The 17,033-nt window shown below is 45.1% G+C and overlaps 1 protein-coding gene across 3 annotated transcripts in view; it reads left to right on the forward strand.

Annotated features, from left to right (window-relative positions):
- SLC25A37 (solute carrier family 25 member 37) overlaps positions 1–17,033 on the forward strand; it is a 137,999-nt gene that overhangs the window by 109,547 nt on the left and 11,419 nt on the right. For 2 of the 3 annotated variants that reach the window (XR_014709732.1, XR_014709733.1), the window contains exon 3: positions 15,140–15,201. The gene's annotated coding sequence lies outside the window, so the exon portion shown is untranslated. Of the gene's footprint in view, positions 1–13,921; positions 14,084–15,139; positions 15,202–17,033 lie in introns of those variants that run through there. The other variant, XR_014709734.1, reaches the window with a different exon arrangement.

Genomic DNA, 17,033 nt, shown 5'->3' on the forward strand with positions numbered 1-17,033 from the left:
GACACAGCTGCAGTGCTCCTGCCTCCTGTTTCTACCCCCCTCTCAAAGTCCAGAAGCTGATTGCAATAATTGACTTACTGTAGCTGCAATTGGTGCAACGCAATGATAGCCTGAAGGCTCCCTCTTGCGACCTTTACTCAAGCAGAACTCCTGATGAGGGACCAGATTGTGGTCATAGTTACAGCAGTATAAATCTGGAGCTTCTCTCCGGGAGAGAAGGGAGTGACTCTGAATTGTCATTGAAGTAACTGAAAGATGTTTCTGAGGCCCAAGCAGTGGTATGTAAAATCATAAATAACAAGAAGCCAAAATCGTGATCTCCTAACTTATGTTTTACTCAGTTCTTTCTCATGCATACTCCTGCGGGCCTTCTAAGAACGAAGTAAAACTATGAAAGGCTCCTAGGGTTTGGCCCATTATTATTTGATTGTATAGAGTGCATACACGCTCGCTCTCTCTCCTCTCCCCCTCTCAGGGTGTTTTATTGTTCCCTATCATCATAGTATCTGAGCACCTGCCATTTACAACAGATTGACAATAGTGAAGTCCTTAGCAGATTTCATAGGGTTTCTGATGCTAGTGGCTTTGGGGGTTATGGCAAGCTCTGTTTGGGGCGCTTTCTTGGGAGCGGAAGTCAGGAGGCAGAAGGGGGAAAAGAGGGTGTGTGTCATTCTGGCTATGGTGGCAAAGCGTTTTCATTCATAGTTTCATGTTCTGGAGGTCCCCAAATGATACGTGATCCGGCGCTTCATTGAAATGCCCGAGGAAATCCTCATTTGGTCAGCAGGTGGCACAAGAGGGATGAGCAGCAGTGAGCAGACTGAAGCAGGAGATTTCAGTTTTAAAAGACAAGTGCTGACTATTGTTTTGAGCTTTTGTTTGTGTTTAACTGGGACCTTCGTACTGGAACAAACTTGGGGGGGGAAAAACCAAACCACAGCCACAGTTTGAAAATATTGGACACACAGAGCAGTTTTGTTTGGCGAGTCATGTCCTGTTTTTCCCCAGGCTATTTTCTCCGATATTTGTGTCTCCTTCAGAGTTTTCTCTCAAGCCTCCCACCCTTCTCCTTCCCTTTGATTCACAGTCTGTAATCTTGTATTTGTGACATTGCAGGAAGTTGCTCTGGAAATTTAATATGATGCCATAGATTTGGCGTTTCTGTTGCAGGATCAAGTAGGAGAAGAGTGGTATGGGAAGCAGGAAGCCTTTGAACAATAAATGCAAAGCAGGAAGTATGACAAGTCAGAGGCACGCTGTCGATAAATACTAATCTAAGAGAGCCATCTAATTCTAATCGAGTCTCCTCTAAATCCATCTCATCTCAGATGCACAGACTGGGTTTCTATCTTATCATCCAGTGCATCCATTTCATTTTAATTTAATCCCCCATTTACCTAATGAGCCAGTCTTAATCTAATCTAATCCTTCCATCTAATTCTAATATCATCTCTGGTCACCTATTTAATCCCCCCATTTATTCATTTTTCTAGCCAGCCGGTCTAATTTAATCTGTCAACACTTCTAAACGGCCTGTCACTGTAGTTTGCAGACACTCATGCATCCCTGAATATAATCCCATCCAATACTAGGAATACAGCTGCTTCCTTGTACTACAGTTTCCCTCAGAACTGGTGTTCTCATGGAAATGCAGTGAAGGTATTTTCACCCTCTACCTCCATTCCTGGGGGATGTCTAGATTGTCAAATCTTTGGGGTCGGGACTGTCTCTCACTGTTTGTCCAGCACCTAGCACAATGGGGCCTGGGTGTAGGTTGGGGCCTTTCACTGCTGCTGTAATACACATAATACGTAATAATGATCAAAGGTGGGCGGGGGAGGAGTCTTGAATGTTTCAAGGACTTTCCAGTGACGAGGGGCCATCAGCTCACTTTAAAGGAGCGGAGCAGCGGGACTAAGCAGAAATGTTACCTGGCCGGCTTGCTCCAGGGCGGGGCAAGAAGGAGATCTCTTGCCCCAGCAGATGGTGGATAAGTGGATTGGAAGGGACTGGGTTATCCACCTAAAGGCCTCAGTGGCTGGAGAGGGGAGCGTGTCACTTGGTTACCCCATCAGAGGAAATCAAGGTGCTTGGAAGGTGGGTAGCAGGCTGCAGGGCCTCTTCCCGTAAAGGGCCAGGTAAGAAGGGGATGGAATGTCGTGCAACATTGTAAGTGCCCCAGTGAGACATTCAGAGAGAGACTTTGGCTTCAAGTAGGAATGTAAGAACAGATCAATGGTCCATCTAGCCCAATATCCTGTCTCTGACAGTGGCCAGGACCAGATGCTTCTCAGCAGAAATGAACAGGGCAATTATCAAGCGATCCCTCTCCCTTGGTTCAGACCCAGTTGTCCGTTTAGGGATGCCCACAGCATGGAGTAGGTGGAAAGTCAGAGTAGGAGTGGTAGTACTCCATATTTTGACCAAACAAGTTTGTCCCTCTCAGCCGCGCTGTGCGGGCCAGTGGGCTGGCTGCGGCAAACAGGAAAGCCCTAGTCCTAATCCCAGCCCTGCCACTCACCTCCCGCTATGCCTCGGGGCAAGTCATTTAACTTGGTGAGTGGTATCCTCCATCGTGGAGTCTTTAAAAGCCCAGATTGGATGTCTCTTTCTAAAAGATAAGACCTACAAATTGTTGGGTTTGATGCAGAAAGCATTGTGGGAAATTCTCTGGACTGTTTTCTTCAGGAAACCGGACGTTGGATGATCATCAAAATGTTGGGAATCGTCAAGAAAGGTATAGATAATGAGAGAGAAAATATCGTATTGCCTCTATATAAATCCATGGTACGCCCACACCTTGAATACTGCGTGCAGATGTGGTCGCCCCCATCTCAAAAAAGATCTATTGGAATTGGAAAAGGTTCAGAAAAGGGCAGCAAAAATGATTAGGGGTATAGAACGGCTTCCTTTTCATCTTGGAAAATAGGCAACTAACGGGGGGATATGATCGAGGTCTATAAAATCATGAGTGGTATAGAGAAAGTAAATAAGGAAGCGTTATTTACTCCTTCTCATAATACAAGAACAACGGGCCACCAAGTGAAATTAATAGGTAGCAGGTTTAAAACAAACACAAGAAAGTATTTTTTCACACAACATACTGTCAGCCTCTGGAACTCCTTGCCAGAGGGTGTGTGAAGGCCAAGACTATACCAGGGTTCAAAAGGGAGCTAGATAGATTCATGGAGGATAGGTCCATCAATGGCTATTAGCTAGGATGGGCAGGAATGGTGTCCCTAGCCTCTGTTTGCCAGAAGCTGGGATTGGGTGACAGGGCGTGGATGACTTGATGATAACCTGTCTGTTAATTCCCTTTGGGGCACCTGCCATTGGCCATTGTCAGAGGACAGGATACTGGGCTTGATGGACCTTTGGTCTGACCCAGTATGGCCGTTCTTATATTCTTATCATAATGGTTCCTTCTGGTCTTAAAACCTATGAACCTCTATGCGTCAATTTTCCTTATCTGTAAATTGGGGATATTAATGCTTTTGTATCTGATGTGTGGCTTAATGTCTGTACAGTGGTTTGAAAATATTAAGCATTATTCAAATGCTATTTATTGTTTGGTTTGACAGACTTGGTGAAGTGGGCGGATGGGGTCTGTCAAATTTGTTGGTTTTGTTTTCTGCTTTGGAGTGGCTGAGTTTTACCGTGTGTGTGTGTGTGTGTTTGTTTTTGTTTTTTAATCTGAGACCTTTCTTTAAATTGGAAAAAAAGGACTTTTGGGAAGAGGGGAGGAAAGTAAACTAAAATATCTGAGCTCAAAAATAAAGTAAAATTAGGGAAATTGCTTAATTTCCATCTGAGGTCACCCGTGGACTCCGTGCATTGAAATTCTGGGCACATAATATCGAAACAAAATGCAGCCTCAGAGAATTAATGGGGCAGGGGGAAATGCATCATGCGTTAGGAACTATTACATTCCATAGAAGAGTTGTTTGTCTCCTGCCCCCAAAATACACACACTGGCTATGAGCAATTTCCAAAGTCTCTATGCAGTACCTTGAGGGGAGGGTGTGTACTGCATGGAAAAGTGATTAGAAGTCAACTTGGAGACACATTTGGGTGTAAGTGATTGTGGAATTCTTTTTGGAATTCAGAATTGCAAGGAATTCAGTATGATTAATGTTAAGACAACCAGTGCCAAAGGCAGTCAGTACTTTTTGTCACTTTCATCTAATCTTCTGCCAAAGGGAACAGACTCCCTAAAATATAAATTAAAAATAATATAATGCATCAAGGGTTCGAAAACTCATCTAATGAAACTATCAAGGCCACATTAGGCAGCTCACAATGATAATATCCACTTCCGTAGAGTGCTTTCAATCTGAGGATCTCAGTTCTTCGTTAATTAAGCCTCACAGCTGGCCTACTAGGTTTGGATAGCCATATGTTACAAATGGGTCAAACGAGGCACAGCGAGCTTAAGTGACTTGGCCAGGGTCGCACAGCAAGTCAGTAGCAGAGACTCGGCTAGACTTAGGAATCCTGACTCCTAGTCCTATGCTTTAACCACACTTGTACCTTTGATTTCAGGAAGGTTGACCTCATTCTCATGAACTCAATGGGAATTGCAGGTGGTCAGCACCTCTCGGAATTTGGCGCCGGCTTACTGGGCAGGTTCCTACCTTGCCTTTTACTGAGGCTGCAATTGATCTGGGCTCAATCCTTTAACATTTTCCACCGAGAAAGGGCTGCAGGGTCAGGACCGTGTAACTTGCCTTCATCAGGGCGAGGTGGGGGGGAACGGTCACATCCTTAGAGTGGTGCTAAGATGACTTAATCTTGGACCAAATTCTGCTCCTGCTCCGACCGTGCTGGCAATGGTGGGAACAGTAATACAGACAAGGCACCAGCATTCTAACAGCTCACAGAGTCTAGAATGTCTCTGAGCTACGATGAGAATGTCTGCAGCTGGTTTCTAGGCTATCGCTATCTCAGCCACTGACGGGGCTGCATCAGTGGGAAATGTTAATCAAAAAGGATTCCCTTGCACTTTGTGTTAGCGTTTACACTTGTGCTCTTACACCCACTGCACACTCATTCTGCACAAGCGTAAATGATGCTGCTGGGTGCAACAAATTGGAGAGGCAGGCCCACTCTCTCTCCTCCTGCCAACCGCTTTCCTCCATTGTATTTCTGCCTCTGTACTGAGGCTATCTGGAGCTTCCTCCTAGCCCGGTTTTGCAGACTCGGGGTTCGGGTGAATTCCAGAGAAGCCACAAATCTTGTGCTACTTTCTCAGAACGCTGACATTTTTTTAGATTCATCCATCCCTAACAGGGATGTCTCCAATAATTCCCTCTGTTTTTCACATTCCCCTCACCCTTTCCAACTCTACTAGACATCAGGGTCCCCGTGTTATCATTCACACCAGTACACAAGAGGGTGTAAAATACGCAGTGCTGTAGATAAGGCACTAGACTGGGAGTCAGAATATTTGGGTTATAATGTTCGCTCTACTACTGACCTGCTCTGACCCTTCCACTCTCTGTCCTCTGTTTCCCCTCCTTCCCTTTGTCTAGTCTGTTAGATTGTAAACTCCTCGGGCTAGGGACAGTCTCTCATTGTGTTTGCATCCCACCTAGCACAGTCGGGTCCAGAGTTTGGTGAGAGCCTCTCGGGGCTACGGTCATATAAAGAATGTCAAGTCACTTTGCACACGTGCAGATAACTACATGAGGTGTATGGAAGTGCTGAGTCCCTGGGTTTAAGTGAAGACAGCATTTGGCTTAATGTTCATTCCCTGCTCAGTGCACCACATCGGTGAGTCTGAGCTGGCGTGAGTCTTGCACTGTATGACAGCATTTTGTTTTCAGAATAGCACAGAGCAGCTAAGGTTTCAATGTATTATTCAGTTAATGTTCAGAGAAGGTTATTCATGAAGCATGGCATTGTAAGACTGCTCGGAGCTGGACTGGAGTATACAATGGCACCAAGAGAGCGGGACGGAGTGTTCATCACCTGGAGTAAATGGCTGAGGGGCAGGAGAGTGCTGGGAAAGGGGACAAATTGCAACTATTGCTTTGCCATTTTCTGTGGACTAGTTCCATAAACCTAGCAGCTTTTCCACATCCCTGTAGGTAACTATACAGTATCCAGACATCCTGATTAGCACTGTGCAAATAGGGTCTACAGATGTGAGTAAATCTGAATTTCACAAGATTTATATTTGCATTTTGTGTTTTTATTGCACTAGGGAGCCATTTATTCAGCCAAAATAGTTGAAGGTCTGAGGTCTTTCCACCATAAAAGAAAAGACCCAGATCTCGTGTTGTTTTGGCCCGCTCTGTGTGGTGGTAAAATAACTCTTGAAAATCCAACAGAAAGACAAAGCAGAGATGGTCCCAAGTTGCAAAATGTGAACTGAATCTGGCTCCAAACTTTTCCAAAGTTCAGGGAGTGCTCCCTGTTATTAGCTGTGTATTGTACAGTTTCACCTGGAGCCTCAAATGAGAACAGCACCTCCCATGTACCAGGTGCTGTACAGACATGTAATAAGGAGTCTCTGCCCTGAAGATCTTACAGTCACAGATGAGATAAAGGGTGGGAGAAAGGTAGTAGTATTATCTCTATTTTACAGTTGGGAAGCTGAGGCAAGGAGATGTTAAGTGACTTGCCCAAGGTCACACAAGTCTCTTGCGGAGCTGGGAATTGAACACGGATCTCCTGAGCCTCAGCCCAGGGCTTTAACTACAAGACCATCCTTCCCCAAAGCTGGGGTTTTGGTTTGGTCCGCCTGTGTAGTATGGACTTCACCTTTTGGGTTTTCCCGTCTCTAACTCTGTGCTTCTGCCCGAAGGTTTTACACAAGGGATTTTGTCCGTAATACTGTGAATTCAGAAGTCCTTGACTGAGTACGACCGAGTGTGTCAGGACTTTGTTTCTCTTGGTTCCACAAAGAGTTTTGGATCCTTCTGAGGACTGCCTCAGTAATCCTCAAATTCTTTATCACAAGGCTTCCGTGGCAGTCTGCCATTTCTAATCATTAAATAATCCATCATTGTGGTCTGCTCCGTTCTCTTTCGGAAGTAGCAATTGGTCCCCCCCCATTAATGCCCCTCTTGGCTGGGGGGAAATCTGGTCTAATCACAGTGACAAAGAACATACCCTACTTTATAGGGTGCTGTCTTCATAAATGTGATGCATTCTTTTTAAGAATGTGCTGGGTGCACTTTACCGACATTAGAAAGACAGAGGTCCCTGCCTCAAATAGCTTCCAGTATAAACAGAGTCTGCTCCTATATTGGGGAAGATCTGGGCATGCCATGCTTTGGCAGGGAAGTAGTTAAAGTGCACACTGCCGACTTCTCCGAGTACAAAGCTGCCATTTCAATCGTAAGACTCCAGTTCCTTTGAGCCAAAGTCTGATATCAGCAATGGAACTGATGTTATCCAGCCAATCAGGGGCTGATGCATCACTTGTTTGAGCACGCAGCGAGTAGTAACCCAAACGCGGCCTGAGCAGCCAAGAGAGAACAGAAGTGTGTGTACAGGAGAGGGGCAGCCTGGTTAATTTAGAAGTCTTTTAAAAATATGACTAAGTTTCTTTACATTATTTAAAAGTCTCTTTAAAGAGCAGCTGCCTCCTATTAATACTGCTTGGGATGCTAATCTTCCCTCTGATCTATCTTTAGAGATCTGCCAGCACAAATGGGGATGTAGCGCAAATGGGTGATGTCAGTCACTATGTGGGTTTCAGATCTGGGCCCAAACAGCTGAAAACACAATGGTGCCTCCCTGAAGGAGGAAGGGGGGAAAAAGGGAAAGAAAATAATAGATCCAACTCGCTCTTCAGATGGATTTGGAGAAATCAAGCTGTTTGTCGTCCATTCTCCCCTCAGCTTTAAAAGTCTATATGTGCAAGAGTGAGAAGGGTGTCTTTGTGGTCTGGGTTCAATTCCCAGCTCGGACGCAGACTCCCTGGGTTCCCCTGAGCAAGTCACTCGTCCTCAGATTTTCAAAAGTTTGGGGCCAGGCTCCCAAGTCCTCAGCATCCCCAACTGGGCTCCAAGTTTTCAGAAGAGCTCAGCTCCCATACAGGTGCCGAAATAAGGCTCTGATTTTCAGTAGTGCCCAGCAGCTCATGCCGTGACTCTCCTGTCTAGATTTTCAAAAGCTTATAGCATACTGAGGCCCTTTGAAACTCTGGCCCCATATCCGTGTTGCCTCATTCCCATCTGTAAAATTATGCTTCCTTTTGTCTTGTGTTTTTGGTTGAGAAGCTCTTTGAGTGTAGTGCCTAGCACAATGGGGCCTCAATCTAGACTAATGCAAATAAAAATAATACAGTGCTGGAAATTGATGGTCACTGAGCGCTCTCTGCACCTCACAGGATGGGGCTGAGGGAGAAAGGGGTTAGAGCAGTGGACGAACCTCTGGGCGGTTCATGTTTGGCTGTTTATCTGAAGCTCTTTCGTCGAGAAAACAGACGCAGTTGGAGTCTTTCCTCATATCCACCCGATTCTGCCCAGGTACTGCAAATAATAGCCTTACTTGTGATAGGACATCACTACCACGTCTTACTGAAAACCCCATGTTCGGGAGCTGGCAAAACAAAAATAGAAAATCTGGCAGAAAGAGAACTCAAGCGAGCAAATGAACAAACAAAGATTAAACCACCCTTTTCTCAGCTCAAACAAGACTCGGCTTCCTGTCCCTTGCCCCTAGGAACTGACAGGTTAGAGAAGTCCCACAAGGCTCAGCAGAGGAAAAGAGTTCACAAGAGGGATGCGGATAGCTTAGGAGGAGGGAAGGAGGACAGATCCATGGGAGAGGTGGCTTTTGAAGAAGGGATTTTTGAAGGAGGAGAAAGAGGTGCTTGGTGACTGAGATGAAGGAGAGTGTGTATTTCAGGCATCAGGCTGAGGTTTGTTCTACACGACCTATATCAGTATAACTGTCGCTCAGGAGTGTGAAAAATCCACACTCCTGAGCGATGTATTTATACTGACTTAACCCCTAATGTAGACAATGCTATGTTGGCAGGAGAGCTTCTTCCACCAACACAGCACCTGCCTCTCGGGCTGGTGGATTAACTATTCCGACGGGAGAGCTCTCTCCCAGCGGCTTAGAGCGTTTTCATTAAAGCGCTACGGCAGCGTACCTGCATCGATGTAGCATGTTAAGTGTAGACTTAAGAGTGGGAAAAGAGACAAAGGGGGTGGGAGGAGAGATGCAGGAAAGGGGACATGTTAGGGGCTTGAGCTTGGTGCCGTAAGAAATGGAAAGCCAGTGGAGGGGTTCAAAGTGGGAGGCAGACAGATGTGATGTGAAGGATGCTTTCAGTGATTGCATTTAGGACAGAGCTGGGCATTAGTGAGGCCGAAGAGGAGAAATTTGCATTAATCAAGGTCAGAGATACTTGTCAGGGCATTTGCAGTGGGTACAGTGAGGGGTTACCGTGGCTATCCCCTCATCTCAGGAATGGAGTTTGAAGAGACTTGCTCATTCAGGCTTGCTCCTTGCAGCTATTCTGTAGCATGGGCCCATGGAGGGGCACTGGCTAGGATTTGGCAGACCTTCTAGTGTCAGCTCTGCTGCTGACCTAAGTGGGCCTCAAGCAAAACCTCTAATCTCCCTGTGCCTTGGTTTCCCCGCCTGTAAAATGAAGACAACAGTCTTTTGTATGTCTTGTCTGTTTAGATTGTGAGCTCAGAGAGGCAAAGATATTTGCCTGCCTTTGTAAGTGCTTTGAGTTTGACAGTGAAAAGTGCTGCATAAGAGCTATAGATTCTTTTATTATTATTATTATTTAGTAAAAGCGGTCAAACGTATCGTCTGGATCTCAAACAGAAAGCTGAGGAGAAATGTCTCAGGTTTATTATGATTTATACTGCAATCGTACCTCGAGGCTCCGCTGTGCTAGGCCTGGCCAACTCTTCACAATTAGATCAACCTAGTTCCGGCACTCGGGGCTGTGAAAAACGTCATGCCCCGAGTGCCGTACTTAGTTCGACCTAACCCCTGGTGTAGACGTGGCTAGGACAACGGCAGCATTCTCTCCAAGAGGTGGATTACTTATGCTGATGGAAAACCCCCTTCCATCGATTGTAGGAAGTGTCTCTACTGTGGCATTATAGTGGCGCAGCTGCAGTGTGGACATCTCCGTACTTTGCACCATGTCTAAAGGTCTGTCTACACTGCAGTTAGAAGTCTGACTGCAGCACATGGAGCCAGACCTGACCCAGCTTTGATCTAGCTCAGATAACAGCAGTGAAGCCCTGGCAGCATGGGCTAGCCGTTGAGTACATACCGAAAGTCCTGGGTGAGCTTGTACAGCCTCTGTGGCTGCAGCTTTTCTGCTGTTTGAGCTAGCTAGATCAAAGATAGCTTGGGTCTGTCTGTCAGGGCTGCAGTCACACCTCTGAGTGGTGTAGACGTACCCCGAGACCCTTTTCTAAACAAACAAGGTGTGAAGGGAGACCGAGGTCAAGTGACTTGCCCATGGTCACCCAGTGGGTCACTGGGAATAGAACCCGAGTCTCCTGGCCCCCAGTTCAGAGCGCTATCCACTAGGCACTGCTGCTTCTCCGAGATAGAATTCAGGCACAGCCCCCAACCACCCGCTGCAAGTGACTTTATTAGGACTTTGAGCAACAACTGCAGGACTTGGCCTTTAAATGATCAAACAAATACGGTGCGAGTCTACATTGGCTTCTCCAGTCTTCAGTGGTTTCTTGGTGGTGTTAAAGTGGGACAATGTCAGGGTGCCGCATCCGTATTCCTTAGGCGTTGACAGCCGGTTGCTGATAACAAGGTGATGGCTCCTATCTTGAGATACTTAACAACGTAAGCAAACGAGAAGCTTGGTTCGTCAGATGGGTAAGGCTTCCATTTGGCATCCAGTATATTTCTTGCTCTGAGGTGTTGCCCTTTGACATTAAGCTGAGCTCTGAGCAATTCCCTTCTCCCACGTCAAAGGGGATTGTGGGCAGGGGTGGAGAAATGTGACTGGGATCAAAACTCTCTGACTTTAATTTCCTCTGCTTTCTTAATCATTTCCTGACAAGTCCTTGAGCTGCCAGGAGAAATCTTCGCACTGATGCGGTGTAATAAATTCCCTGGCTCCTTCCGTCTCCATGGGGTGAGCGATAAGGTTTTTCAATAAAATAAAGCTAGCACCTCTTCTTCATCTTCAGTTGTATTGTTTCTTCGCTGGGATGCTTTAATAGACCATTGATTTGGCTGGCTCAGACCACATCTGCCCATTGGTAGTAAGGGCTTGTCTACACAGGGATGCTCAGGAAAATTAATCTGAATTAAATGAAGATGCAAATTTAAAGTGGGTTAGTTAAACCACATTAAGTCCTGGTGTGGTTGCTCTTTTCAGAATTAAAGTGGCCTTAATTTTATTCAGTTTAATTCACTTTGGAAGGGAATTAAGCTAAATCCGATTAAAGCCACTTCAGTTCTGAACAAGTGTGCCCGCATAGGGGGTTAATGCAGTTTAAATAAACGACGTTAAAATTCACATCTTTATTTAATTCAGATTAATTTTCTCGTGTGTCCCCATGTCAACAAGCCCTCTGTAAGATCCAGATCCTTAAAGGTATTTAGGTTTCTAGCTTCCATTGATTTCAGTGGAAGTTAGGAGCCCAAATATCTTTTCCGAATCTGGGCCTAAGTTAGTTTAAAAAGTAAATCAGTTAAAAGTTGTGCTGTCTCTTTTCATAGTGGTACCACCAGAAAAGCTCCAGTGACACTTTCCCTTTCTGCCACGCCATCCAGCTGTGGATCTCAAAGCACTTCCCATTCATTCTGCTAAGCCTTGCAATCTGCACTGTGAGGTATAGAAATAATACCCCCGCTTTACAGAGAGGTAAACTGAGGCCTAGAGGGGCTGAGTCGTGTGTTTCGGGTCCCACATTGAGTCACTGGCAGAGAATGGAGTCCTGACTCTCTGCCACCCTTAGACTACACTGTACTTTCAAGAGCATATGAAAATTTTACAGCCTCAATTTATTTTATAGACTGTAACCAATTAAACCAAAAGGTGCAAGGAAGGCATGGGTTTTTACAAGCTCATTATTTAATTTCTCCGGTCTCTCTCCCTGTTGGGGCATTTATTGGGCACAAGGGCCCATTGATTGGGCACAGCCACATTTTAATATATTATTTTGAAGTTCACAAAGGTTGAATGCACTCAGAGCATCTGTTGTTGGAGGTCTGGGAGGGGGAAGAAGACCAGAAAGCAGAACCAAAAGTTACAGGCCTCAGCTCACTAACTATACTAAACAAAGTGGAGATGAGCTGCCCAGGAAAGGAAGGCATTGGTGAAGGGCAGAGTCTCAGCCCGTTTAAATTAAGGTAGCTTCATGGAAACCACTGGAGCAAACTGATTTACACCAGCAGAGGCTTTGGCCCTATGGTGGCTGTTTCTGTTTCAAAGGCCAGAATCCGGCTGCACAAAATGCCTGGAATGCCACAGCCAGAGCAGCGGTGGAAGGGTGCTATGCAAAGTTTGCCTCTCATAAATTCCTTGGACCAAATCCATTGTTAGTGTAAATTCAGTGGATTCCTACCAGAGGTGACTCTGACTTCTTGTGGGCTGGAATATCTCCCAGGATTTCAGTTGGGGAGGAAGGCAATAAGATACTGCTGTTATCTTCGAGCTCTCTTGTTGCAATGAGAAATGTGTACATGATTAAAGGCAGTTCAGGGCTATGAGAACCGCTCGTTATTTACTCAGCGTGAGAAATGTATCACTGAGTGAGAAGTATATCCCTGCATGAGAACAATATCTACTATTTCCATAAGGAACTGCAGTATGCATGAGAGGTACCCAGGACAAAGCATCACACCAGGCCACCATGTAAGTGTACACATGTAATTTAGAAAGCCATGAGGGTTATTTATACGATCATATCATGACTATTGTATCAATATTTGGGGATGTTTGCAAAGAATAACCAATCTATTGCTCACAGCTGCTTACAAAACAGGCAATTCTCTGCTATCACTGTCCTGTCTGAACACCTGCTCAGTTACTGAACCTAATCAGCAGAAATACTGAATAAATATATGCTTCTTGCTCCATAGCCATGGCTCAGTGACAAAAGATTGGTTCCAGAGCACAGAGGCCTTTACTGAGGATTCCGAGTTGTCTGCACCCTGTTTTTTTGGAGGTTATTTTTTAAACTCAGGTGACAGGTAACAAGACATAGCTGTTGACATCTCAAAGATTAGCCAGGTTCCAAGCTGTGCAGGGCTTTATTGATTCTAATCAAGGCCTGGCATTGAACTTGGGAGTGCATCGAGTGTCAGTCGAAGGCAATTCCATCAAACAGTTGCAAAGAAGTGGTAGTTACAACATAAGTAAGAGGGGCTGTGATATTAGGTGTGGCTTATGTTGATGATTGTAGACATAGGATTGGTGCTAAGTTTTTCCCAAATGACTAGTGGTTTTGTGCGCCTCACTTTTTTGGGTTTCCAAAAAGACAAAGCACTGAGCATCCTTCCTCTAAAAGTCTGGCCCCTTTTAATTGTTTCAGGTTGGGAATGGAGGCAATCAGTATCACTAGTCACTTGGGAAAATCTTAGCCTAGATCTGTACTTGCCCAAAGTTCAGGAACGCTTAGGATCCAGAGATCCCATCTCATGTAGGTTTTGAGTTAAAAGTTTGGTTCCCTTCTCTGATCCATTCTGTAATAAATCTTGCAACAGGAGGGCTAAAATTCAGGCTCTGTCTCCCCTAAGAAAGCTCAGCGTCCCTCATAACTGGTCCTCAATGAGGATAAAGCTTCACAATGCTGGAAGCTGTGCAAAAGTCCTTGCTAAAGCCAAGAGGAAAAACCAATATCGTCCTTCTGTTAATCTCATTCTTTTTACAGAATGCACCACTCCCCGTCATTAAGGGAAGTTTGCTCCTTGACCTGAGAATACAGCTCAGGAGCAAGTGTCTTCCCCTGAGGTCTCATGGGTGGATCTGCCTGAAGTCCCTTCCTGTGGTACAGCGATAAGACATCTGTCTTATTGAATAACATCAATCAAGCCTTAACCATGCCATGTCAGAAAGCGTGGGTTGTGACTGACTCATCAACACCTCTTGCGCAGAGTTTGCTTCTCCAGTCCCAAGGTAGTGACGGGGAGGAAGCTGCTCTTGCGTCTTTGTGCTGCTTTGTATTCATCGCTCCTCCTATGTAGTCATTGTGTTTTCTGCGTTACTTGGGGGACTTTCTGATTGTCTTAAGGCAACCCATTCTGCTCTGGCAATCCGTTATAAATTAATAGTTTGCCTTGTCTTTTCCTGAGATGGTGGCTTTACCCAGAGGAAGGAAAGATTTACCCCAGGCAGGAATGTCTCCTTCATGGTCTGGATATAAAACACAGTGTTGTTCCTCTGCCTTGCCTGACGGTTGAACAAAATTCAATAAGGGTAAAATGGAAACTGTTTGCTAATTCAGTAGTTTTGGGAGGTGAGGGTGGACACCCCACAACAACCGAGCTAGTCGTTCTTCCTCTTGCTTGTATGTTTTCTTGTCCATTAAGTATGTAAGCTTTTTGGTGCAAGGATTGCATAATGCTCTGTTTGTATGGCATACAATGGGACCCTGATCCTGTGTTGGAGTCTCTAGGCATTAAATGATACAAAAGATCATTAACAATAACATACAGAAGGCATATATATACAGTACATATTTGTAGCTGAAGAACAGAAGTAATCGTGAAAAACAGGTATGAAACAGTTAACCATACCAGCACTTAGAAAAATATTTTAAATCCTCTTAAAATAACTATCAGGATTAATTATCAGTGCAGTAAAAAAAACCCCTTAAATAATTGGAATAAATCCCCTTTTCTGCTTGTTCATACTGTATAAATTCCCCAGCTGAGAGCACAATTGTGCTAGGATTTCAGTGTGATTGGCAGCAAATCTTTGATGATTTTATGGAGCTTGGTTGATTACTCCAATCAAAACAATGTATCGAGAAAAGAATAATGATTTGTTTTCATAACAAAATGCTCCAACTCCCGAGACAAAAAAATAACCCTGAGCAAAACTCAACGGACACAACTGGAATTTTCACCCCAGGAAGTGGTGGACAGAAAATACTGTGGAAATACTTTTCACAGGACAGGTTTCCCTATAAACAGAGGTGCGGTATAATCAGGTTGTTTTTTCTTATTACAGGAGTGCCTAGATCAGGGATCTACATCAGGACCCTTTGTTGCAAGGTGCTGTACACACAAACAGTAAGTAGTTCTCGCTCTGAAGCGTTTATAGTCTTAGTAGAGACAGGCAAAGGGTGGGAGAAAGAAAGTAGAAGTCAGATTGTACAATGCAAGGCATTGAAACAATTTCTGGTTTTTATTCTACTTCATTATAAAGGCAGAAGAGGGAGCATCGTCTAGCAGTTACAATATAGGATTGTGCATGGGGAGAACTGGGTTCTGGTCCTGCCACAGGCTTTTGGGCAAGTCGCTTAATCGCCCCGTGCCTCAGTTTCCCCAGCTATATCATGAGTGTAACAGTTACCTACATCGCTGGTGGGGGCGGGGTTGGCTGTATAATTTGCTAATGTATGCACACAGCTTTGGGACACACACAGCGGTATGGAAAGGCAAAGTTAACGGTGCTTTGGTATGGGGCAAATCCTGACTCTCCTTGGCTGTTGAGGGACTTCTTGCTTCAGAATGAGGCCAGTTTTGGGGAGCTCATGCAGCCCAGTTCTATGGGGTCTCCTTGCATGTTGCCACAGAGAGGGAAGCTGGGGGTCGAGCAGGTGTATCTGCCATGCTGGCCGGTCCCCTCCACCGAGGGCATTCCCCTGAGATTGGAGTATCAGCCACAAAGTAGCTCCACAGCGTTGTTCTATAACCCCCGAGGAATTCCCCATCCAACTCCTGGGCACGTGCTTAGGGGCCAAGATTGGAATGAAAAGTAGGTCTGATTGTATTGAGTCGGCCAACTACCACGGAACTGTTCTCCTCTGACCCTCAAGTCTGTCTTGCTATTATTGCTTTTGTGTAGATGTTCTCTCCTGCACCAAATTCCTCCGTTCCCTCCTTACTTTTGAATCTCTCTTGGCATTTCATCCTCAAAGAAAGAAATAAGAGAAAAATCCCGTGTGTACGTACAAACAATCGTATCCTCCTGTGTATTTGTATAAGTTCCATTAGCTTTTCCAGCTATGGGTAGGAATGAAAATGCTACACATTTCTGCAGTGCTTTTCATCTCAGCATCTTAAATGGCTTGGCAAGCATCAATTACTCTGAGCCTGTGGTCGAGGTAAGTAGGTATTATAACCAAGGACTAAAACTGCATGAGGTTCTTTATGGCCTCTGGCTGAGATTTTCAAAAGAGATGCCCAATTCCCATAGCTCCGTTTGAAAATCCCAGACCCTCCGTTGTGAGCACTGATGTCAAAAGAGTGAAACTGCTCCATTGATAAATTATATTGGCTTCTGGTGAGAATGGAGGCATTGCTTATTTTTGTAAAATTTGTGCTTTGGTAAAAGGGACAATGTTTGACCACATTTGCAATGGCCCGAGTGAAATTTAACCGTTGCCATCGCATTGCCCACCTTGCTAAAAATGTGGAGCCCAATCTGCAGTCTTTGCTCATCCAGTACTTCCACTGATTTCAGGAGAAACAGCTTTAGGGTGGCCTGGGGTTCAACAGACTACTAGCAGTCCTACCTTGTCTTTCCATAGGGCCCAAACATCCCAGGGGGCGTGACCCTTCCAGATGTTGTCCTGTGTGAGACTAAGGTGCACTGCAAGTTTCCACAGCTCATGTAGTATCTGCAATAGTGTGACACCCATTTTAGTGCATGGTGATTTGAATCCGGTTTGCATTTGTTATTTTGACTTCACTGGTGGCATTTTCAGGAACATAGACTGGGACAGACCAGGCTTCCCTCTATTCTTGTCACCAGAAGTAGCCAGATGTTCCAATGGAAGGTGAATCCCTCCCTCCCATAATTGTGCAATTGGGGTGTTGCTTCAGGATCCTAACAAGTGATATTCTACTGCCCTGAAATATGTGGATTTCTAGCCCTGGCCGTATTATCCTCGCTGACG

Source organism: Lepidochelys olivacea (assembly GCF_965140295.1).
Source record: "Lepidochelys olivacea isolate rLepOli2 genome assembly, chromosome: 26".
NCBI classification, from domain to species: Eukaryota; Metazoa; Chordata; order Testudines; family Cheloniidae; genus Lepidochelys; species Lepidochelys olivacea.